The sequence below is a fragment of the Mustela lutreola genome, chromosome 1 (genome assembly GCF_030435805.1).
Source record: "Mustela lutreola isolate mMusLut2 chromosome 1, mMusLut2.pri, whole genome shotgun sequence".
Lineage (NCBI taxonomy): Eukaryota > Metazoa > Chordata > Mammalia > Carnivora > Mustelidae > Mustela > Mustela lutreola.
In genome coordinates, this window is record NC_081290.1 from 62,696,112 (window position 1) to 62,720,992 (window position 24,881).

Genomic DNA, 24,881 nt, shown 5'->3' on the forward strand with positions numbered 1-24,881 from the left:
TCCACGCTCCCACATCTGCTGCAGGGCTAGCCCAAGCCCTGTGCAGGGAGGAGCTGGGCCTGGGATAAGTGTGCTATTTGAAAGTCCGCAGCATGGAGCATCATTAGCCACGAAGGCTGACCTCCACGACAGTGGGCAGAAATGCTGATGTTTTACCTCTAACGCTCTCCGTGCTACATAACTGTTGTACCATGGGTTTGCAATTGAAAAGACCCGACCACTGGCCACATTAAACCATGGTGTTGGGTGCAGATTCCAATTCTAGAAGCCTTAAGCACTCCAGGCATGCAGAGAACAGATGTTCCAAGCGCTGAGTGAAGGAAGGGTGTGTGGAGTGCTGACCTCTGTGCCCTCTGCAGGAGGGAGGGAGAAGGCTCACCCACACCAAGGCAAGCTACCCAGTCTCTTTGCAGGGTGCCTGGCCAACCTGAGGACCGGCTTCTTCATGTTTTACACAGAACTGAATTCCATAAACCCAGCATGTCAGCAGCACGGTTTCTGAGGATTGTGGCTGGGCCTGCCAGCCCAGATCCATGACGACCCAGACGGGCTGTAGGAATGCATGATCACAGGCAATGGCCCAGACTCCCTCTCAGGCTCCACAGAGCCGGGGAGATGTGAAGACATGATACTCCCCCCATCTCCCCAGTATCCACACAAGAAAGCCTCTTCGGTGCAGGTTTAGGATAGTGTGACCTCCAATTTAGCTCTGAGGCTCAGGCAGAATTGCCAGGATCATGGGACAAAATGCCAGCATAGAGCACAGACTCCCAGTCTCTAAGATGTTAACGACGCACGGTCAATGAAGCCAAACGGGGTGGGGGGCGAGGGGGGCACTAAGGAAAACTAGAAAAAACTAGGAAAAAAGTCACCATTCAACTCACTCAGCATTGACTCATCGGGCCCCAGAGCCAGAACCGGTGCTTTACTATTCTGTGAGGAATACCAACAGCATCGACAGACAACCGAACATCTATTCCCTCACTCACTGCCTCAGAGAACACTCGGCACCAGGCGATGTGGCATTGTCCTACAAGTATGAACTCACGGAATTCTCATAAACAACGTTATGACGTAAATAGTATTCTTATTCCCATTTTACACATGAGGAAACTGAGGCACAGAGTTAAATGCTGTGCCCAAAGGCACTCAGCTAACAGGCAGCATAGCTGGATTAAAACCCCGTTAATCTGACTCCAGAATCTTCACTTTTAAGGACTGCCTATTACATGCTACAACTTATAAAATCTGCCAAGAAGATATGTCCACTGGTCACCAGAACCACCTTGTCATACCATCCTGAGATAAATCTACTGTGCCTAGAAGGAAATCTGTATGGACCCTGCTGAGTTAAACTAAGATTAACTTTATCTTCTAGACACAAGAATATAGGAAGACAATATACCATCACAGCCGGAGAGCCTATTTCTAAGTGTTTCCATGTGAAGGTACAGGATAGGAGTCAAAGAGAGGTATGATTACTAATTACTGGACATGGACAGATGCTGTGGGAATTTCTACTTACTAAAGAAGTCACCTAAAACTTTAATGACAATATTAACAAGGAAAATCTAACTTAACTCTCGTTCCACAGAACCCCAGTGCACACTTTGTTACCGTAAACTACAACTCATTTATAAATGTCTTCTCTGGAAATGGTTTTTTTTTTTTTTTTTTTTGAAGAACAAAAAGTGGAGGGAACCACTTGCAGAAAATAGAAAAACAAGCAGATTCGAAGTGACTTTTCTACTTGCTTGCAAAGTAAGAGTGGATAACAAGCCCAATAATGATAATAAACCCCACGCAATGAGGACACCACCGCCGATCCATCAGCAAGGTTTCCCTCCTAGACTTGCTGTGCTTTGAAACACCTCCTCTCACCCGTTCTGGCATCTTCCATCCTCGGCACAATGACTGGCACACAGTCCCAGTCGTCCATCAATATTTACTGACTTACTAAACAGAAGAAAGTACATGTGTTTGGGCCATTTGTGTCACTGGTCCAAACCAAAATCAAAGACTTCATAATCTCTCCAAGAAATATAGTTCTGTGATGTTAATTCATGGTAAATAACACCATTGTTAGGACAAAACAATCAGTTATAAAACACAGGCAGTCAGGACATTTAGGGAGGATAATAAGAACAATTAGCTTATATCCAAAGAGGTATAAATTAGTATTCCAAAATACTAGGCGAGTAGCAAAGCATTTTTAATTTTAAGAAAAAGATCTTGGTTTCATAGTAGATGAAAAAAAAAAGGAGAAAAAGATGGGGGGGATGAGAAACTCTAAAAGCTGGGGAGACTGAAACCTCTCTCTTTGAGGGCCTCTGAGTTAAAACATCATCTGTTTCCAAGGCTTAGGGCTATTTTTGCAAGAAGACAGAAAGCTCACCTAGACAGCCTATTCCAGCTCTAGAATTCCTGCATTATAGCATTCAAATCAAAATACACAACTAGGCCGAACAGCCAAATGAATTAAAAAGGTGCCACTTCTTAGCCAAGGGACAATTTCAGGCTATCCTGAGTTTACATAAAACAAACATTTCAAAAATTTACCCCAGTGCCTAACAAACTCTCCTTAAAAGATCTTTTCTTTTAAATTAAAAACAGTAGCTTTATTAATGCACAACCCATTTCAAATTTGAAACACAACTCTAAGCCATACCTTGTTGAATGGAAAGCCATAATTGTAATGTGGAATGAGACCAACTGAAATCAATGTAAGATATCTGAAGTAAGTAAATACTTTTTTTTCCTAGGGGGTAGTATGAAACGTATGAAATTACAGTAGTAAGAAGTTATTAATTTGAAATTATAAAGTGGAATTGAAGACTTCAAAATATTCATAGATTTTTTTCAAAGAATTTTGAAAGCAAAGAAAACCATATCATTCTCTGGAAAAGCCTTACCTTTTAGTAAAACAACACTCAGTGTGCACAGTTGCTTGACCATGTCCTGCAAAGCAACAGCAACATGGATCCCACCAAGCCCGGCACTGTTTAGAGTTGGGTTTGGAGGTTCACAGGTATTATTACACTGATTGGCTTCTACACAAACATCCATTATTTAATAGCTAATCCAATTTAATTATTAAACCTGAGCCAGGTGAGAACAGGAACTGTGTCAAGTTACCTGTAAAACAGAATACTGTGCCAAGCAGATTTATGAAAATTCCAACAAACAATCAGTAGGCAAAGAATCACAAACAGCAGAACGTCACCTCCAAGTCAGAATAACTAACTACTGGGCACTCAAAAATGTTTGCTAGATGAAAGACTAAAGGAATGTTAGTTCGATGGGGAAAATGGCCTGTTAAGTTTATTTTCTCCCACTAAAATGACTGATTAAAACAGCAGCTACTCGTGGATTTCACCCCACTGCCCACAGTCCAGATGGGTCACTGTTCCCCACCATTAGGATCCATGCCTGGGGTTGGGGGGGGCGGGGAAGAGCTGTGTGTGACTTATCTGAGCACAAGCATCAGTGACTGTGTATCTATGATCCTATCCTCAGAGGGATTTTAAAGTAGGTTCTTCATCACCTGGTATTACAAGAAAAAAAAAATCTTGCCTCTTCAACTATATTTTAAATTTCCTTTATTTTCTGCTTTTTGTGAAAAATGCAAAATATAAAGAAGAAAAAAAAAATCAACCCATCATAACACCATAATCCAGAAATAAGCTTTTACCGCTTAGATGCATTAGGACTCATTTTATGCACATATCCTTTAATAGAACTGAAATCTTCTTATATATACAATTCTATACTCTTAATTTAATTGACACCATAATGAGAACTTCCCCATGTAATTAAAAATTCTTCTAAAAATTACTTTCATGGCTATATAACATTTCATTGTTAAAATTCACTGTAATTTGATGGTTTCTCTACTGCTAAATGGCTAACTTGTTTCCTCTAATTTTTCACAGGGATAATTTATGCTGTAATGAACATCTTTTTGCTAAACCATACCAGAGTATTTTTGTATACTGAATCTTTAGCAATTTAGTATTGCTAAATCTTCTAGTAATTCTTTAAGGTAAAGTCTTAAAAGAGGAACCACAAGACCAAAAATTACCAACAGGGACGCCTGGGTGGCTCAGTTGGTTAAGCAGCTGCCTCCGCTCAGGTCATGATCCCAGCGTCCTGGGATCGAGTCCCACATCGGGCTCCTTGCTTGGCAGGGAGCCTGCTTCTCCCTCTGCCTCTGCCTGCCATTCTGTCTGCCTGTGCTTGCTCTCTCCCCCCACCCCCCAATAAATAAATAAAATCTTTTAAAAAAAAAAATTACCAACAGCTTTAAATCTCGGCATGTACCACCAAACTGTATCCTAGACCGAAGACAGCCTCTGCCTCCTGCGGCACCCCAGCCCCAAGCACAAATCAGTGCTGTGGTGCTGCCCAGAGTGCCCTCTCTTCCACGATTTAAAACAGTCCACAACCTGATTAACCTAATATCACTAAACCCAATTTTTTTTGCCTCAGGTTAATGAAAAATTTCTTCTCTCTCTTTTTTTTTTTTAAGAACAGAGTAGCATTTATTTCCTAATGATAATTTTCTACACCACAGGGCAGAGTGAGACTTCAGTCTCCTCATCTGGAAAGCGAGGACAGTCAGGCTGCACGAACCCCGAGACTGTGCTGATTCTACCATCTGAAGATCTTCTCTGTCGTTGCACAGACACCATGTGCGCTGGGGTTCACAGGACACTGACACAGGAAAAGAATGTAACTTAGTCACTCAAAACCATTCAGCTGTTACTCATCTTGTTTTTCCTGGAGCAAATCATGAACAATAACTCCACAAATTGGAAATACATAAATACAACTGCCATCCCGTTTTATAAAAAGAAAGATAACATTTACTTCCGGTATTTAAATTCATAACCTAGTTTCTGATTCTCAATTCAGGCTCTATAAAACTAGATGCAACAGCTGGAAATTCTGACTCAAAATTATGACTTCGCAGCAAACCAGATGCGATATCGAAGATAAGGTTTCCTGGAGAAGTACAGCATTTTTAGAGGCAATCGAAAACCTGTATTAAATTTTCTGCAGAAAAACAGAAACCTCCAGGATACTCCTAAGCATTTAGAACCTGCACAGTAACAGAAAGACAAAGCTGCCAATCTGCAGTTCACATCTCTTAACAGCCACACAGCATATTTACCTGATGCATGCACACAGAGCTCTATTACACTCTCGGTATAAGGCGCCTACAAGTACCTACCAAATAGCTCAAAATCACTGTTGGCAAAAAGAAAACAAATAACACTAATTTTTTTAATCCTATGAAAATTACATTAGGATAAAAAGTACCAAAAATACCCTAAACATTATTTTAGCAGCAAACTCAAGCAGACCCCTGTTACTTGAAAAACAGTAAAAAAGTTACCTAAAACAACGTAACTAGGAAAAGAGAAAAACAAATCAGGGAAAGTGACATTATTATTAAGTCAGCAAGACAGCTACCAAGTCAAAAACTTCACTTGTAAAAAAAAAAAACCACAAAAAAACCCCATTTTTATTCTTGAAACTTAAAAATTAATTTCATAGCATATAATGCTGTTGGGGGACAAAAACATTTTCCCTTTTATATCTTTTCAAAGGAAGCTGAAATGGTTAGTAGATTTGGAGTGAAGTTTTACCCAAGAATTTTAACGTCTGCCCTTGGATCTTAGTAAAAAAAAAAAAAAAAAAAAAAAAAAAATACTGAGTTCTTATTAGATGCCTTGAGTTGAGAAAAAGGACACAGCTCTTTGCACTCTTGTTGGGTGCTCAGGTGCATAGCGGAGGCAGGCACCCCTGGGGGTGCAGGGTGACTTGTGAAGGTGCACCTGGCTTGCACACTTTTAAGGGGATTGATGTCCAGGTCTTCCACCTCCATAAACGCCCCCCTCCTGAAGCGGCTCTGCCTGGGAATCTGCTGAAACCCATAGCCCACTGGCTCTACTGGCCCTTAACAAGCACCTCACCCACTTCGTAAGAGGAGGGAATGCAGCCCTCCCCACACCCGAATCTTACCATGGGGCGCCATCCTGGGTGCCCAAACCTCTAACAAAGGAACACTTGGAAATCCCAGCTGAGATGACAGAGGGGACAGCTCCTGACTGCACAACAAACCCCCTCCCAGGTCTACGAGGCATCCTTTTTTTTCACTTATTAAAATGAATGAAGGATCGAACAGTTGCCACCAGATAGATTCTTTTTAGAGTTTTGATGGCAGTTTTGGATGTAACTCAGAGGAAGTTCAAAGAACTGAGAGGAGTGGCTGTGCTCTAACAAACTCCTTCCATTCTTGTCCACATGTTGATGCAAACAAGGTTTCTTACCTCTTATGTTACAGGAAATGAAAACTAAGAACGCAGTTGCTATTGAACATGGTCGGATTCTAGAAAAAAGCAATATTCACTCACTTGCACATGATCTGGTTAGGGGAAAAAAAAATCCATTGCCTTAAAAGGTTTTCTGAATGAAATGGCTTTTTTTGTTTTAATCCGTATACACTAATAACAATCACAAAGGTAACTCAACAGAGAACAATTCAGCGTCTTGGTCACAGCTGGAAATTTTTTTAAAAATTAAGTTTCAATTTGCATACCCATTTTTATTGCAGAGATATATAAGAGAATGAGCAATAAAAGGTTTTCAAGCATAAGCAGAGATAGGGTAATATTATGTGGGGGAAGTGAAGTGAAAATACAAATTCGAGGAGAGAAAGAAAGGTTGTGAAATTTATAACTATAATAAAGTTTTTTCACGGATTCTTTTCAACAAATGATGGGTAAGTTCAAATACAGTATTTAGATTCTGTGGGATACATTTAAATGAGTAATCAAAAGTTTCACTTTAAAATGTCAAGTTTTATAGTATCCTGGAAATTATATCCTTCGCAACTATTTAAACTTACAATGAAAAATTATAGATGTCACAATATAAACATATGTGTTTATACATAAACATATTTATGTGTGAAAGGTTACCTAGTTTTTTCAAAGTTCTTTTAAGGATAAATGAGCGAAAATGTTTAAAGGTCCCTGGTTTATGGTCTGGTGGGGTGAAAAAGACTTAACATGTATAATTACAGATACTCAAAGTTCTGTGAAGCAAAAACAGACGGAGACTATAGCCATGAAACAGAGGTGCCCAACCTAGTCTGGGGGAAGGGCTAAGAAAAGTAAGCCTCAGGAGGATAAGTGTTGTGCCCTTCTTATTCATTCTTATATTCCATGGGTCTAGAATAAATGACTGAAGGTGATGTTTGAGCTAAGAAGTAAATAAAAATAAGGGGTTGACCTGGCAAAGACTGTGGAGGTAAAGACAGTTTCAGATAGAGGAAATAGCACAAGTAAAGGCTATGAGACAGAGAACATGAAATGTTTGAGGAACCAAACTGGACCATGCCATGCATTACAATCTCTATTAGAGATTTTCTTTTTCCTAAAGAGGTAACTGGAAGGAAACATTTTAATCAGGGAAATGACCTAATCAGGTTTACTTTTTATATATTTATTATCTCTCAGGGGGAAAAAAAAATCTGTTGCTAATCAGGAAGAAGAAGGAACTCATTCATTCATCCATCAAGTATTAACTGTGCATCTGTTTTGTGCCAGATACTATATTGGGCACTGAAGATACAGGAGTAAACAGATAATGAAGCCCTGGTAGAACGTGCAACCCATCAACAAGCATTTATGTTGAGAGAGAGAAAAGAGAAGGTACTTGGGAGACTAAGAGAAAACATGTATTTGCTAATCACCTATCTGCAAAGGACCTGTCCCCACAATATATAAAGAACTCTCAAACCTAACACTAAGAAAACAATACTCAGTTTTAGAATGGGCAAAAGACTGGCACAGACACCTCACTGAAGATGGCGAATGGGCATGTGAAAGATGTTCTGCATCTTTAGCCATTAGGGAAATGCAGATTAACATGAAATATCACTACATACTTGTGAAAATTGCTAAAATAAAAAACGCTCACAATAACAAGTATTAGTGAGGATTCAGAGTACCTATAACTCCCACATTTGCTGGTGATGATACAAAGTGGTATAGCCACTGTGGAAAATAAGTCAGCAGTTAATTTTTTTTTAATAGTACCTTGGCCTGAGATAGAATTTATACAGCATATAATTTACCCATTTAAAGTGTGCTAATCAATGGTTTCTAGTATAGTTACAAGTTGTACAACCATCACCCCAATAAATTTTAGAACATTTTCATCACCCCCAAACCCCATATCCAGTAACAGGCACCCCCCATACCTCCCCAAACTCTTCCAGCCCTAGGCAACCAATCTACTTTCTCTATGTCCACCTGTCTATGTTGATATGGATCTACCTCTTCTGGACATTTCATATTGATGGAATCATACAATATGTGGCCCTTTGTGACCAGCTTCTTTCACCTAATGTGTTTTCAAAGTTCATCTGTGTTGTAGTATCAATACTTCATTTCTTTTCCTTGCCAAATAATACCAGTTGTATGACTATATCACACTTTATTTATCCATTCATCAGTTGATGGACATTTGGATTATTTTCACTTTTTGATCATTATAAGTAATGTGGCTAAGAACATTTGCACAGAGGTATTTTTTATAACATTAAGTATATACTTCCCATATAACCTAGCAATCCCACTCATGGGTATTTGCCCTAGAAAAATGAAGATTTATGACCACCCAACACAAATATTTGTAGCAGCTCTTTCCATAATTGCCAAAAACAAGAAACAACCCAAAAGTCCTTTAAGAGGTGACAGATGGATGGACGGATTTGATATATCCATATCAAATACCACTCAGTAATAAAAGGAACTACTGACAGATACACACACATCCAGAGTGAATCTCAAAAGCACTGTGCTAGCTAAAAGAAGTCCCCAAAAGATTCCTATATGATTCCACTTACATAATGTTCTTGCAAACACAAAACTATAGCAAGGAAGGCCAGGTAGGGGAGGGGTAGGAAGACAGATGTGGCTACAAAGGGATAACATGAGACAGATTTTGGGGAGTGATGAAACCATTCTGGATCCTGATTATGCAATGGTTACACCAAGTGTGTGTATATGTATGTATGTATGTATGTATGTATGTGTGTGTAGGTATGTGTGAGAATGTGTAACGTTAAAATCCATAGAAATGTACAGCAGAAAGGTCAATTTTACTGTATGTTAATTTTAAAACAAAACTACGGTTAAGAAAAAAAAGAAGCTAACTGGGAAGACAGACACGGATCCTCCCAGCACCTTATGCTCCAGTCTTGGAAAGGAAGCATTCCTTATTTACTGCATGCTTATCACCCACAAGTCACCGTGTCAGAGAACTGATCTCAGAACAAATGATTCTGGCCCCCCAAGCCCAGAGGTACAAAGTCTTCTGAGTCCAAATGTAGGGTGTTTGTTCACGTAAATACAAGCCCCCCCCCCACGGCCGTGGTTGCTTGGGAAAATTATGAGCCATCATTAAATCAATCAGTCATGACTAAAACCCCTCCTAGAGTACAGGACATAGAAATACTGAGCTGAAAAGCACCTGCTTTAGGGCTTTCAACTTGGGGCTCATATCCCAAACCACTGCTGTTTTGTTTTTGTTTTCTGTGTGTTCACAATGTCCTAACAGTCTATCAGGTGGGCCACACCACACTTCCATTTTAAAGCTGCTCTGGAAGAAAACCACCTCTCTTTAGATCACCCCTTCTTGCCTCTGGGTTATGCTATGTAGCCTGTATTTAACTTTAGATGATACCAAACATAACTTCCAGAGTTGAAAATCCAGGGTTTTATTTGGGTTGCAGTCAGAAGCACAAAGAAACGTCACTTTAATTACACAGGTTTTACATATATAAAGTTTATTACTTTAAAGCAAATACTGAATCCAAAACTTCAGGAGGCCCATGAGTAGTACATCCCAAAATGTCAGGATCATTATTCTGAAGTCAATAAGAAGGAGCTGGTTTGTAGCAAAAACTGAATTGAACATGGGAGCCACAAAACCTCAGTTTGAATGATGACAAACTTTGCTTACAATAGGGCCAGGTTCCAAACAGCTGATAAACAAGCACATAATATGTTAAAAATAACACATAATATAAACAGAAAATATTAATAAGGTGTGCTAAATGGTGAGGAACATTATGGGGGATGGGGAGAAAAAGTAGAAGTGAAGGGAAATCCAGGTAGAGCGGGGTAAAAATCCGGGTGAAGTGTGGGGAAAGAGGTGACTTGCAATTTTAAATGGGGAAGTCAGGATGGCCTCTTTGAGAAGATGATGTGTAAGGACATGTTTGAAGGAGGAGAGATAAGAGTTAGCGAGACAGAGATCTAGGGGAAAACATTCCAAGTAGAGGGGGCAAGGCCCCTAAAGTCCCATAAAGGCCCAAAGACAGAATTCCTAGCATGTGTCTACTGGACATCTCCAAGCAGAGATGCCAGGCAGGGAGTCAAACAGAAAGTTAGAAAGGGAAGTCTAAGCTAGGAAAAAAACTGGGGAGTTACTGGGATTCCGATAATAGAGCTGCAGGGCTGGATGAGATCACCATTCAATCATTCTTTGAACAAATATTTAGTGAGTGCCTGTGTGTCAACTCCGTGGTGTAAAGAGGGAAAAGAGACAGACAGAAAGAGAAACTCAGCCTCACAGAACACCTTACGGTTCAATTCTAGTTTAACCAGAGCAATGGGGGGAACACAGGGGAAAGAAACTGAGATAATAAAGAAAGTTAAATAAAAGATTTAGTGTAAAATGTAGGTAATCCTAAATCAGATTCGTAATCTAGGTGATGAGCTGCAGGGCTACACTCCATGTCTCTGATCATCACTGACACTCTGTTCATCAACCTGCTCTTTGAGAAATTCAGGAACAAGAGTCAGAAGATGAATCAGAGGTACCTTCCTTCCAATCTGTTTCAAAGAGGAATTTTGCCTGCCCAGCCCATGTTCATGCAGATGCTGGCTATTCCTTGTATCAGCAATGCACATCAGGGCTGTTATATAACAGTGTTAGTTTTTTGTTCTACACAGCTGAACATTTTATTTTAATCATAGCTATTCATAAAAATGAGTATTTCATCCCCCCATATGTGACAGTTATCTTAGGGAGGACAGCATAATTTTGATGCAATACTAACAGTGACTCATAAATAGGCTTTGCTTCAAAAGTTCTACAGTTTGGAATATATGTTTTTTGGACAACCAAGAGAGCCAACAAATGTCCATTTGAACCCGTGTGGCAGGTGAATTAACAGTCCCTTAAAACCTGGGGGATGGCATGTCTGTATATTAGGTCAGCTGTGTGCTAGAAAATCTTAAATATTGGACTGAAATGTGTGCTAACACCCGAACACCACCCAAGATTAGTTTATGTGCACTGCCAGGTTAGCTGAGGTTCTCTTGAACAGAAATTAATTCTAGCTAGGTTTCAAAAGGAGGGGAGAAGTACTGAATGGATAGTAAGGTTATTCAACATATTTGAGAGATGGACTAAAATTCAGTGTTTATCAACTTAAGCTCCACTGACATTCTGAGCCAAATAATTCTACGTTCTAGGGGAGCTATCCCAGACCTCGCAGAATGGCTCAGCAGCATCACTGCTCTCTACCCACCCAGATGCCAGCTGCAGCCCCCAAGCTGTGATGACCAAAAACGTCTCCAGATAAAGCCAAATAACCCCAGAGGAGGTAGAACTGTCCCCAGCTAAGAAGCCTGGTTGAATGAATAAAACACCAGGAGGAGAGCAACAACAGAGATGGGCCTCTGAAACCACTGGAAACCAAGACTGGAAACTCCTCCAGAATGCCCGACTTTGAATTCCTTTTTCTCTGTATTTTAGCTGTTGAGTCCCAGCAATGGAAACATGGCCACCAATAGCTCTTGACTTTTGCTTGTTAAAGTCTAGGCCTCTGAACAAAGAAGAAGTCTTTTTCCTAATTCCAATTTTTAAAGACTCCTAGGGAAGGGTTCTGATTATTCGGATTTGAAGGTGGAATCTGCCCCTGGTCTGGGACCTGGAGGGAGATGTTGTCAGGAAACACAGCAGCTTTTGCTGAAACCACCAGCTTTAAGTCAGATGAAGAGCAAGAAGGTGCTATTGTCGATAAAAGGCTGGTTTGGGGACAAAGAAAAAATAACAGGTAGGTACCACAACCATTCAATATTGGCTCATAAGCATAACCACTGCAAATAGCCAGGACATCAACAGTTCTCCACAATGCTGAAGTGGATTTGTTTTTCTATATTTTGGGCATGTTTGCAAATAAGATTCTCTGGGAAACATTTGAGTCAACTGGGAGACCACTATTAATTTCTGGATAAGTGGGCAAGCAGAGTCCATTAGTACCTATTCTACACTTGGCTGTTTTGTCACTGGTGTATTTTAAAGTGAATTTCTGGATGGCACATTTAAGTAATCCACAGATGAAATCTGGGAATATTATAATATTATTGCCCACAGTCAGACATGACAAAGGACTGACAATTGGTATGCTTTGTGGGCTACTAACAAAATATACTTTCAACATGTGACTCTGCCTAAGTCAATGGAAGACCATAATTGGACAACCATTGCCCAATTTGTGGGCTAACATAAAACCAAATGTTTGCCTTGAAACCTTCCAATTGGATTCAAGAAAAAAAAATCCAGGAATATGATAATATAAAAAGTCCAGAAATATGATAATCAAAAGGACATGAATGCATTCAATTCAGAATTTAATGAAGAAAACAGTTTTAAGTTAAAATTTTTTAAGATCATCCCCAAAATGAAGAGGAGACGGGATAGAGGAAATCCTTCCGGCTTCTCTCATTAGCAATTCCCAAAAATTATGTTCTGTATTAATTCAAGAAACACCTGTCCCTTAAGAGGGACAGAAAGAGGGTGCACTCTGGCCTGGATCATAAGACAGAAATCTTAAGCCTATAGAAGTAAGCTCAAACACCTGCTTATCACCTTCTCCCAGAAGATGCACCCTGTTATTGGGTCAGGAACCTATCATAATCAAAGAAAGGACAGAGAAAACAGTCTGAAGCAAGAGATGAATCCCCTTGGTCAGCTTTGTGGGACCTGGGCCTAACAGTCACAGCACTCTTTGTTCTTGTATCTGTGTTATAGTTGGTCTTAGGGGCTACACACCCCAGTAAGCAACACAAAGAAACAGTATTTTCAAAGTCAACCACTCGGTTACTTAAATATGGCACCCCGGAAATCTCTAAAACCCCAATGTTACTACAAATCCCATTCCTCTGTTTTAAACAGACAACCAACAGAAAGAAACAACCAAGGTTCTCCACCCTCTGGTGGGGTAAAGGTGAACCCTGCTCCCAGATTCACTGAAAAGCCAGAGGCTGGGACATCTTCTTGCTAATGCACTAATAACGTGCTAGTTGGCAGTCATTAAATAACTACAAACTTCTATCTTTCCTTATAAAGGACTGATATTCACTTACTGCTCTTACAAATGCTGTGATTTCTTTCCACCTTGCATGGAGAAAACCATGCAAATATGTAAGAGTCAATATTGGAGGAAGAACTGTAAGATTTCACCTCCCACTGAGGGGGAGAACCCAGCCTAAAGGAGACATGATGGTAACCCCTCAGACTTGGAAAACCCTGAGGCCAGGACCTGTACACTAGGACTTCATGCATCAGGCAGCACCCTGAAAGTGTTCAGTAACTGCATACCAAGTGATTATTTTTGCAAGGCTTCTTTATGAGTCAGAAAGCCTTGGAGATACACAAATCAGAGAAATGTTTCTCAAACTTCTCATTGCAGATGGGGAAAACAGTTGCATAAATCATTAAGTTAAGCAATTTGTCAAGCACAGTGATAGATAGTATTTCAATAGAAAACAGACTTCATGAGTAAAATTCATTTTCTCATTGTTCTCATTTTTAAGAATCAGAGTAAGAAATAAAAATATTCTTTCTTTCAGCTATTTGGTTATGGTAAAAGGGAAGGGGGTATAAATGTTACTTAGATGTGATTTCTATTAACTTTTAAGAATCCTTCAGTCCCAACCTTTTCATGCTAAAAACCCTGAATGGATAATCCACTTTGTCTCCATTTTTCAACACATCCATTTATTTAATCTTAATCCCTTAGGACATGGCTTTTCAACTCTTCACTGAAACTATCCCCTACATAACCAATTAACCTGGTCAAACCTCCTGGTCTTTCCTCTGTTGCATGATTCTTAGCCCATTATCTGATCAAAATTCTCTCTTCCTGGGGATCCATGGTATTCCAATCTGTACCCTTTATCTTCTGAAGGCGCACCCCAGGAAAAGTCCCGGCTCCTGGATAAAGGACCTCTTCTTATCACTTTCTCCCTAAACTTGACTTGTGGAATCCATATCCATCCACGGAGCAGTATATGCAGAACATACTGCATAAGTTTTGTTGAGTGAATGCACTGTTGCCTTAGGAATGTTCTCCCATACTAAATGTTCAATACTCACTAAGTGTTACCGCACTGACCTCCCTCCCTCACCCAAATCCCTCCAGCAACTCCGTAGTGTTTTGTTTTGTTTTTTAAAGATTTTATTTATTTATTTGACAGACAGAGATCACAAGTAGGCAGAGAAAGAAAGAGAGGAGGAGGCAGACTCCCCACTAAGCAGGGAGCCCGATTCGGGGCTCAATCCCAGGACCCTGGGATCACGACCCAAGCCGAAGGCAGAGGCTTTAGCCCACTGAGCCACCCAGGCGCCCCAACTCCACAGTGTTTTCTACTACTTTAATTGTTATTGTTATATACAATCAATGCTGACATTTGTTATGTGTGGATGCCTAACTTTATGGCCCAGCGGCCTTCTGTGGTCCAAGTTAATAAAAGCTGGTATTTCTTGAACATTTACTATGAGCAGAAACGACTCCTAAGTCTATATATTAACTACCCTATGAGGCAGGTACTATGAGAATCCCCATTTCACCGATGAGAAAACTGATGCACACAAAGGCAAAATAACTTGCCTGAGTCGCACAATGAGAAAGTGCCAAACGTGGGGCTTGAAACCTAGGCAGGCTGGATCCCAGCACCTCCATTGTCCACCACCACACGCACTGCAGGCCTTACACTGGGCCCAGGGACTTGTTTTAGATTATGTACTTATCAAAGGCAAGCATGGTTTTCCTCCCAACTGTTCTTCCAGTGCAGTGTAGAGTGCTCTAACAAAAATAAGGTATGTTAACTGTACTAGTTAAATAAAGCTTTATACTTTGCAGTTATTTCTTTCACTTGATTCACTATATTCATTCAACAAAAGTTTTCTGCATTTCTATGTGACCTTGCACTGTGGACTGAAAACCAAACAGGGTATGGCCAGTGCCCTGAAGCAGGGAAAACAACCAGTCAACAGTTGCAGTTTTAACAGACATAATTACAGACTGTGTCATTTCAATCAGTGAACAAACCAGTACAATTTTCTATGTGTCCAGAACGTATATAAAAATAAAACTAATAAAATAAAATACTAATAAAAGAATCTTGATATACCAGGAAGAACATAGGGGTTAGAATGACAAAATCCTGATCTGAATTCTTGTCCGGGCACTCTGGGGTTAGTGGCTCCAGTCAAGTGAACTTGGGTTCTTGGGGGCTCAGGTCTCTTGCTCATCTATGAAACATGGAGACCTTCCTAAAAGGAATGTTAGAATCAAGTGAAAATGGCAAAGTGGAATATTTCCTATACTTGACCTCACATGGGCCCCATAACAGCACAACCCAAAAGACTACACTGGTCTCTATCAACAGAGCAGAAGGTAAGGTCCTCAACTATAAAAAACATAATTTCTCCAAGACAATGTTCAATTAAGTATAAATAACCGGACAAATACAAGTGTGTTTTAAAAAGAGGTATAGTTTGGAACAGGGATGTCTCAGAGAGCTGGGTCATTTTTTTAATAGGAAGGGTAACTGGCTGGCTGAAAGGGAAAGCGAGGGTGTTCATGGAGGGGCATTACCATGCATAAGTTCTCTGGTGAGGGAAATCAGACCTACACAGTGAAACCACGTAAAAGGAAGGGAGGGAAAGACCAGCATTGGTTAAGAGGGGCTTGGATGATCTTGTATTAAAAAAAAAAAAAAAAAAAAAAAAAAAGATATAGTGGCCAAGCCAGGGAGAGAGGACAAAAGGCAGACAGCGTGTCTATCATGTAGCCAACGAGGAGCAAGTGCTTACCACCAGCCAGGCATTATGTTTGATGCTGGAATACAATGGGAGAATAGAACACACATCCAGCCTTTGATCTAAAGAAGCATATAGTCCAGTGGGAATGGCATAAACAGGTTAAAAAAAAATGCAAAAATCTAAACCATGCTAAGCACTATGAAGAAAGTAGCATCAGTGGTCCACATGTTATATAATGAAAGGATGAGTGCTGGTCTAGGAAGCGGGTGGAGAAAGAAGCAAGAATGTTTTTAATGAATTAGATAAGGAAGTAAATGAGAGGGTCCAAAGGCTCTCTCAAGTTCGTACTTTGGAAAACTCTTTCACCTTCTCTATGAAGATTCTAAGAAGCACAGGGATAAGAAGGAGGTAGTTATTCTATTCTCCCGACTGTTCTTGAGCAAATAGTCTCAGAAATATTAAGCATAAGGGATCTGTGATCTTCTTTCAGTTTAATTTACCCACTGTAATTCTTAGAAAGTACATTCATGCAACCTGGTAGAACTACTTCTCTTCCCCATGACAGAATCCTTAAAACCTCCCAATGAAACACAACTTTTAAAAAATAATATGGCATACTGGGAATGGCCATAAAGTTTCTAGAAAAATTCATGGTCTAATATGCAATGATTACAATCCAATAAATACCTCAAAACATTTGTTGCCCATGCTAATTGGAATGTGGATGACTTGAATAATAACTCATGGCAGGGGGAGAGCTCTGAGTGTTGCATAAGCAATCTCAAAACCGTGTTCATCTTTTTGTGTTTTAAGAAAAACTTGAATTGCCAAGGTTCCTAGATAAAATTTAAGTATTTTGAACTGGCCATGGCAATTTATCGTAATTCTCACGCAAAGACTCATCAAATCACAAGTGGACTTATGAAGAGAAATGATTTGAAGGGGATTTTTGAACATTACATACTGAATCTCACAATGGATACCAGCCTGATGAGCAAATGCAACAAAAATGTGTGAAGAGAAAAAAACTGGAAGACATATTTGACAAAAGAGAGATGTTACAGCAGTCTGCTGCATTTTTTTTTTAGTCTACTGCATTTTTAAAAAAATATCTGAAAATTACTTTAACTATAGTTTTCTCAGTGTAGGAGGAAAATAAATTATTTTTCCTAGCACATTAAAAAAAAAAAAAAGAGTTCTAGTCAGCAGCAATATTTAAGGGCTATTTTTTTAAAAAAATACCTCTGAGGATATGATCCCTCCCCCACCCTACACAGTCTTTTCTCCAGTGCAAATTATTGATTTGCAGACAAAAGTATTCAGAAAACAAACATCTGATTATAACATAAGCTACTGCTAATACAAAATCTTTTGTGACGAGAAAAATCAGTATCTCAAATCTAGGAAGGTAAAACACTAAGTAGCAAAAATGAATCCTTTAAGAACTATCAAACCAAACAAAAAATAAAATTAAATATAAATTCAAGTTTTAGACTGTGGTCAATTGAGGTCTAGACAAAACCCTATGTTTGTTCACTGCCTAGTCTCCAGTCTGCTCCAAGTTTGAAAAGGTAATTGAACACAGTCTATAATTACTGGATTAGACACAGATGGGCTCTGTACATTTCAGGGGGAAAAAAAGCACTGTTTTGATTCATTTTATGATTGCCTGTAAGGTCAGACTTTTCAAAATGTACTTTCATCTGTTAAATGGTTTCTCAAATTCCCTGGGGTATATCTTCAATAACTGTGATGTTTTAAGCAATTTGGGCCTATCAGATCCTGTCTTTGAATGTAACTAGCTGCCCATTTTCTAGTATTATAAATGTGCATGTAGGTTAATTGCTATATCTCTTACATATTTTCTGAAGTTGCAGTTTTGGGGGGGAAAACTGAAAAATTGTGCCCCTTTTCCGACAGGAATTGGTCGTGTTGATGGAGATTTCCAAGACAGGGAAAAAAACATAGCTATTTGATAACAAATGATTTAGTGTCATCTAAAGACCATGAAAAAGTATTTTCTATCTGACTTAAGTGAAAAAACAGAAACAAGGAAACAGCAACATTTTAGACAAAAGTAATAAGCAAAGTTTAGATTTCTTGCAAGTGAATAATGTGTAAAAACACAATTAACACATACTTGACTCAAACCCTATGCGTTTTGATGTAATAACTCTAAATGACTGAGATGTATGCTGTCTGTGCTAACACAAAAAAGAAAAACACTTTCTAACCGACAAGGAGAAAACCCCTACACATAACATTCTATATCACAATTAATGACATCATTATATAGCAACGTATTATAAATTCACAGTGGAAAATAATATCTAACTTGGAGAACTGGGAATTTTGGTCCCTTTAGGGTACTGTCTACCCTATTTCCAAACATCTCCTATTAAAACAATTTTTTCAATAGAGCTAGACATAAAACTTTTAATTATGAAAATCTGTGGCATACCCAACAGCTTGGGTTAAGATGCCATAAAAAGTCTTCTTTTCTTAGTGTACTTAGCCACAGAAAACAGGTTCATAGGCTAAAGGCTTGGTCAAAGGAGCCCCCGGCCCCACCACACAACCCCAGGAAGAGCAACAGAATTCCAAGAGCTGCTCAGTGTCGGCAGTGGTGGGGTCGCCAGAACAATCTGCACTTTATCCCCACCTTTCTTAATGTCCTAGGATAATTTTAGATTCTCCACCTTTTTAGAAGTCTCCTTTCTGATCATAACTTCATTTTCTACTCCCAAAATTCACTTCAGTTAGCTACTGTGTGATCCCGTTGGAACAGAAACATCCCAATACCAAAAAAATTAAGAAGACCACATCGAATAAATAAGGAATCGTTCCAAACAGTTTTTTAAAAATATATATCTTGGAAAGTTAGTTTTGTGTGTTTTAACAAATAAGGAGAAACTCAATAAAATAATGAAAACATTTTAAAAACCTTACGCTGAAATTCATGAACTTACACATGTAAGGAAGTGTTTATACCAAAGATTTACAGCCATGTAGTAAACTCACTGATCCTCTGTGAGATGCATGAGTGTGATCTACTTATAATCTCCTCTTATCACAAAACCAAGAAGTTTCTAAACCACACAGATAACCTTGTGTTTTTAAAACCACAATAATTTGAAGAGAGAAAGTTGTAGGGAGACGAATGTTTTTATCACTATTTACATGAACACAGCTGTCATCATTTCACTTGTGTTTCTACAAAGTGTTGTTGCAAATATAATGATCCACATGTACTAAGGAAGTGGTTTTATAAAAATTAAATCTATTACATATTTGCTGTATCTGAATGTAAAATGAACAGCTGCCTCTATTTTATATTTCACGTATATTTGGATTTTCTTATAACAATTTGTTAAATGTAAGATATATTTGTATTTGAATGACTAGAAGCTCAGAGTACCACATAAATGCTGAAGAAAATTATTAACAGTTTCCGCCTATGCTCTTCATAGAGCTCATACACAAAACTAAGATAATATCAGAATAAGGCATTTGTACAAAAAACCATGACAGAACTTTAGCGTTGTTACTGTGTGCTTCATGCTTTCTTCCTAAGGGTGTATATAAAACTGAGAGCAATAAGCCAACCGAAAAGGTAAAACTGCCAAAGAGGTAAGTATGTTTAGGTAAATCCATTTGTGAATTTAAACGGGAGTTTCACAAGATAAGTTACCAAAAACTGTGCTTTAATGTCGATTATAAACATGCAACAAGTTCTTAAGAGGGTTTTTGAAAAAAGATATACATGCTGTTATAAATTAATGCCGTTCTTCCTTCCTCCTTCCCTCTCTTCCTTTCTTCTGTAATTTCATTTCCACAGCCACAGAAAACATATTTTGAAAGACTATAGCATGTTGAATTGATGTGCATTATTCCGCACTGAGGCCCGAGTTTAGCCTGGCTCTTGCTCACAACCATTTTGCTCACATACACACGCACTTTACTTTTTGACATTAATGTTCCAAATAAACTGCAAGCTTAAAATCATGAAACTGACTGTAAGAACAAAAGCCTGGAAAGATTTCTTCCTAGCCTTTCTCAAAAAAGGCCTTTCCCTTTTTAAACAATTTACATGATGTTTTATGGTCCTTTGAGAAGAGAATTATAGTAAATGGCACTCCAAGTGGGTTGTGTGAACCCACAAACCACTCCTCATAAAAACTGCTATAATTTTCCAGGACAGGGACAATAAAATATCATATACAAGCCAAAGCTAAATCACGGTGTGACCACTGTAACAAACACATTATTTTCATGAAAATTAAGCATGATAAAGCTAACAAAGAGATGACAAAGAGACAACTTCTGACAGATCTTTCTCAATCTACTTAGCATTTACATAAGCCTTTACAGAAGTTTCCTCTATTCCCTCAATAGCTTGAAATACAGGTGCTAATCTAGTATTCAAGTTTCTATGTGTAATTCATCTGTTTTCAGTGAGATTAAGAAAATAAATAACTTCGACTGTGGCTCAAAGAACACTTCAAATACGCCAGCCAACCTACCTAAAATTATTTAAACATTTTTGTTTCTAATCAAATGTTAAACTTTATGGAAAGTTCTAATGAAGTTTTTAGGAGATGCATTTCCAATCTCAGACCGCTAGGGACCCACAAGTGTCTTCCAGTCCCAAATCAGTAACTTCACAGTTAACCGAACTAACAGGCACCAACAGGAGCGGCAGAACCCTCCTCCCTCACGGAACCACACTCGTTATCTGTACAACAGATGAGGACGCGGCCCAGAGAAAAGGGGGTGAGCGTGAGCTTTCCAGAAGATGTAAGTTATTCAAATGGTGTTATTCTTCAATCACCATCTCCTCGGAAAACGTCCCACTTTCCCTTTTCCTGCAGTAGAATTACTTAACGTTAAAACTGAAAAAGAATAGAAGTGCTTTTCTGATCTGGCGGTGGGAGAAATGGCAGTACCACACTGATAGAGAAAATAAAGCCTGCCTAATACAATTCACTGTAGCTGATCACAGCAGCTTATTGCTAAATCAGGCATAATACTGAAATTAGGATCGGTAAGCCAAGCCAAAATATCTATAAAAGAGTATCATTTACAGAGAGTTATCTTACGATGCAATAATCATGGTAAAATGAAACAACATTTTCTACTGAAATCTGTTATTATTACTTCTGGTTAGAGAGAACTATGTAAAATATTTACAGCACCCCTTTAGAGCAAAACACTGGGAGAGAATTGGAATGAAATAGTATAAGACAAACCTGATACAAACCTTAACAGATATATTTTACCGCTTATTAGATTCCTCGCTAAAATGGATGGCTCTTTCTAAAGTAACAAATCATGCTAAACTTATCCAGTACTTTTGCATACAGCTCCAAGTTCCCAACTCTTTCTAAAAGGTCACTGCGAATTTGCATTCCCAATTTCTAGGAGAATATGGCAGTGATTCCATGAACTGCTAAGACACTGTACACAGAAATCCATTCTTCTTTCCACAATCATACAAAATGAAAAATATTAAGAATAGAACAATGAGCTAGAGAACAAACAATACACCTGAAATGTGTACTGGCCAAATTCTTTCATACAAAAACGGACATTTTTACAAGAACAAATATTTCTGCTCTTAAATCAAACTTTAGTAAGACACCTAAAAGCTGTTTATACGAGGTATAAAGAATAGTCACATTTAAATAACATGCTACGAAAAATGAATCTGTTATCCTTGAACTTAAATAAAATTGTTTATGATAAAATATGTCGTCATATTTGCTCAGACAGTCCAGTGGTCCTTTGTTTGTGTTTATTGGAAAGGCCTTCCATATACTGAAGCTCCAAATTAGAGCTTCCCAAATGGAATTTGCAGAGAAAAAAAAAAAACACTGATTCCAAAAAGACGACTGTGCAAACAATACATAGTTCCAAGATAAATAAATCTATCCAAACCAACTAAACTATTCTTCCAGGCTAATCAAAGACTCCTGCCTAGCAAAATCTACCTTTCAGAGAACATGAGACATCCACATGTCAAAGACTTAAAATGATCTTCAGAATTTAAAACTTTTCACCAGCTCAAACACAGCAATGAACAATTTATCTAGTCTTACAAATTGATTTGAAAAATCTTGGAAGATGGGAAATATATTTCAACTCATCCTACAAAATCCAACCTGACTCCTCCTCCGTTTACCAAGGTCTACCCACCCCACCCCACCCCACCCCACCCCACCCCACAGCCTTTATTGGACTCTACATTATTTGTCAAAATCCTTATAAGCAAAAAGAATTCACTAAATCTCTTTTTGCTCTACGGCCTGGTTTCCTTTAGGTCCCTCACTGACATCTCTCTGGCCCCACAGCATGGGGGTACAGGCCGATCTGCATGGCTGGCTATACAGACATCTCATGAAGCCTTTACAATTGACCACACAAACACAATACCACAATGTAGGTCAACTTGTGCACTCAAATACCAACGTGAAATTTATATGGAAGTAAAGTATAGACCTAAATCTGAAAGGGTAGAATTCCACCCAATGATCCTAAAATTATTTCAAGGAATCAATCTCCAAGAATGCATCATGAAATCAGAAGAGCCCAGTTAAGCTTGGGGCGGGGGGGGGGGGGGGGGGGGGCGGGGGGGGGCAGGAGAAGAAAGAAAGAAAATGAAAGACTTTAGAAGCGGCAGCAAAGGTTTCACCAATCATTATATCATTGAAAGGACTCAAACTACAGATGAAGTTAGAATACAGAAGACTGTAGAAAGGGCATTTAAAATTATTAACTGATCAAAAATTTGTAGTTGTCATTAAAAAAATACAACTTAGCAATTCAGTTCAGAAAGAAGAATATCCCCAGGAACATACACATCTGTTTAATATTACAAGCCAACTGTCAACATCCTAAGTGAAGTTTTAATTTAATATTTTTTCTTTCTTGATGTTTTACCTTTAATCAATGCCTCATGAGAGTATCAGCTTTCTATAAGAAACTGTTAAATATAAAGAAATGTTATTGTAGCATGTTTATAAAATCATAGTTCGAGAACTTTTTATTTTTCCAAAGCCTGACCACAACTTAATTATCTGCAGGACATTCCAGGCTCACAATTGCAAGCTCCAGTTCCCAAGCAATTTTAAACAATATCTACTGTACAGGACAGAGGGTACACAACAGACCGCAACATGGTTATATTTCCAAAAGTCAGCATTAGGCCCTTTAGACATGGTTTTTATTTTCATTAAACAGTATTTGTTTCCTCACTAATCATTAAATGGTTTTCATCACTATCGCCTGTTTTCCTTTCACATGCCGGTTGTTAGCATCAGTGTTTGTGTTCATAATAAATAAAAAGGTGACCCACCCAGTTATTTAAAAATGAACACACACGATGTCTGGTTCAACGAGTGTTAAAGATTCGGCATCATACGCACACCCTGAATACCATTCTATTTTCATCTAGACTCTAAAAAAACTTTCAGAGAGTAATAGACTCTGTACATACTCCTTTAAATCAGATTTAAGCTTCATGCCTGCTTATGTTATTGTGGGCACACAGATCTAATCAGCGGTTCAAGACATTACGTGGGAAAATGGAAGAGGAAGAAGAAAAGACAGCAAGTTCATATTCCTGACCATAATGGAGAGGAGTTGAAAATATTGCCAGTTCCTACAGACGGATGAGAAAAGCAGCCTGATTAAAAGTAGCATGCCAGTAACTAACCAAAATGCGGGGGAGCGACTAATAGAGCATTCCAGAACTTTAGGAATGACTCTGAGGAAGGAAAAGCTTAAAAAAAAAAAAAAGAAAGAAAGAGAGAAAGAAAAGAAAAGCAAAAAAGAAAGTTGTATGCTACAAGGTATTAGGAACAATTTAAAAATATGTCATGTAGAAGAAACAAACCTACATCAAAGTCAGAGGTAAAATTAATAGCCAATACAAAGAATAATCCAATAAATAATCTGGAAAACCGTCAAGAAGTCTGATACTTGCCTTACTGCATTGGAACCACCAGAGGTTTCAGACAAGCCAATTATTTAAGTCCAAACGGACTAGCTTTGGGTTTTGGATTTACTGGCCAGTGGTACAGGAACTCAGAGAGACAGAGCTACAAATGCAGGGTGTGCACATGTGTTTATTTATCAAATACTTTTATCACATTTCCTATGTGTCAGGCACTCTGAAAGTGCTTCACTCTTTCAACCTTCCAAAATTAGGTACCACTCTATTACCATTACCTAGATCAGGAAATGAGATAAAACCAGTTTATCTACACGTCACCTGCCAGCAGGTACTAGAGCGCAGAGTCACTGCTCAAAACCACCATGCCACAAGCCATCCCAGGTGACATGAACTTTATCAAGATAAGAGCTCCATTACTGGAGGGACCCACATGCCTAACTTCTCTGACTCCTGCCTCTGCTGGTCTCCCAAATGTTGCCAGTCGAGGCCCTCTTCTCACCCGAAGTTCCCCTCTGGCAATCTTGCTCCTTCCTTAAGGACTCAACCTCAAGGGCGCCTGGGTGGCTCAGTGGTTTAAACCGCTACCTTCAGCTCAGGTCATGATCCCAGAGTCCTGGGATCGAGTCCCACATCGGGTTCTCTGCTCAGCAGGGAGCCTGCTTCCTCCTCTCTCTCTCTGCCTGCCTCTGTCAAACAGATCTTGCATCTGTTCTCGGTCCTGATGGTCACCAGCTTGGCTCAGGCTTTCACCACATCTCAAGAGATCTTCCTCCTTGCCGCCAGTCCTTCT

General features: G+C 39.0%; 1 protein-coding gene across 2 annotated transcripts in view; it reads right to left on the bottom strand.

Moving 5' to 3' along the window:
* The window catches only part of STX18 (syntaxin 18), a 116,782-nt gene that overhangs the window by 72,271 nt on the left and 19,630 nt on the right, over positions 1-24,881 (bottom strand). The window contains exon 1 of one of the 2 annotated variants that reach the window (XM_059165406.1): positions 2,913-3,013. The exons of the other annotated variant lie outside the window; for it this stretch is intronic. The gene's annotated coding sequence lies outside the window, so the exon portion shown is untranslated. Of the gene's footprint in view, positions 1-2,912; positions 3,014-24,881 lie in introns of those variants that run through there. 2 annotated transcript variants of the gene reach the window in all.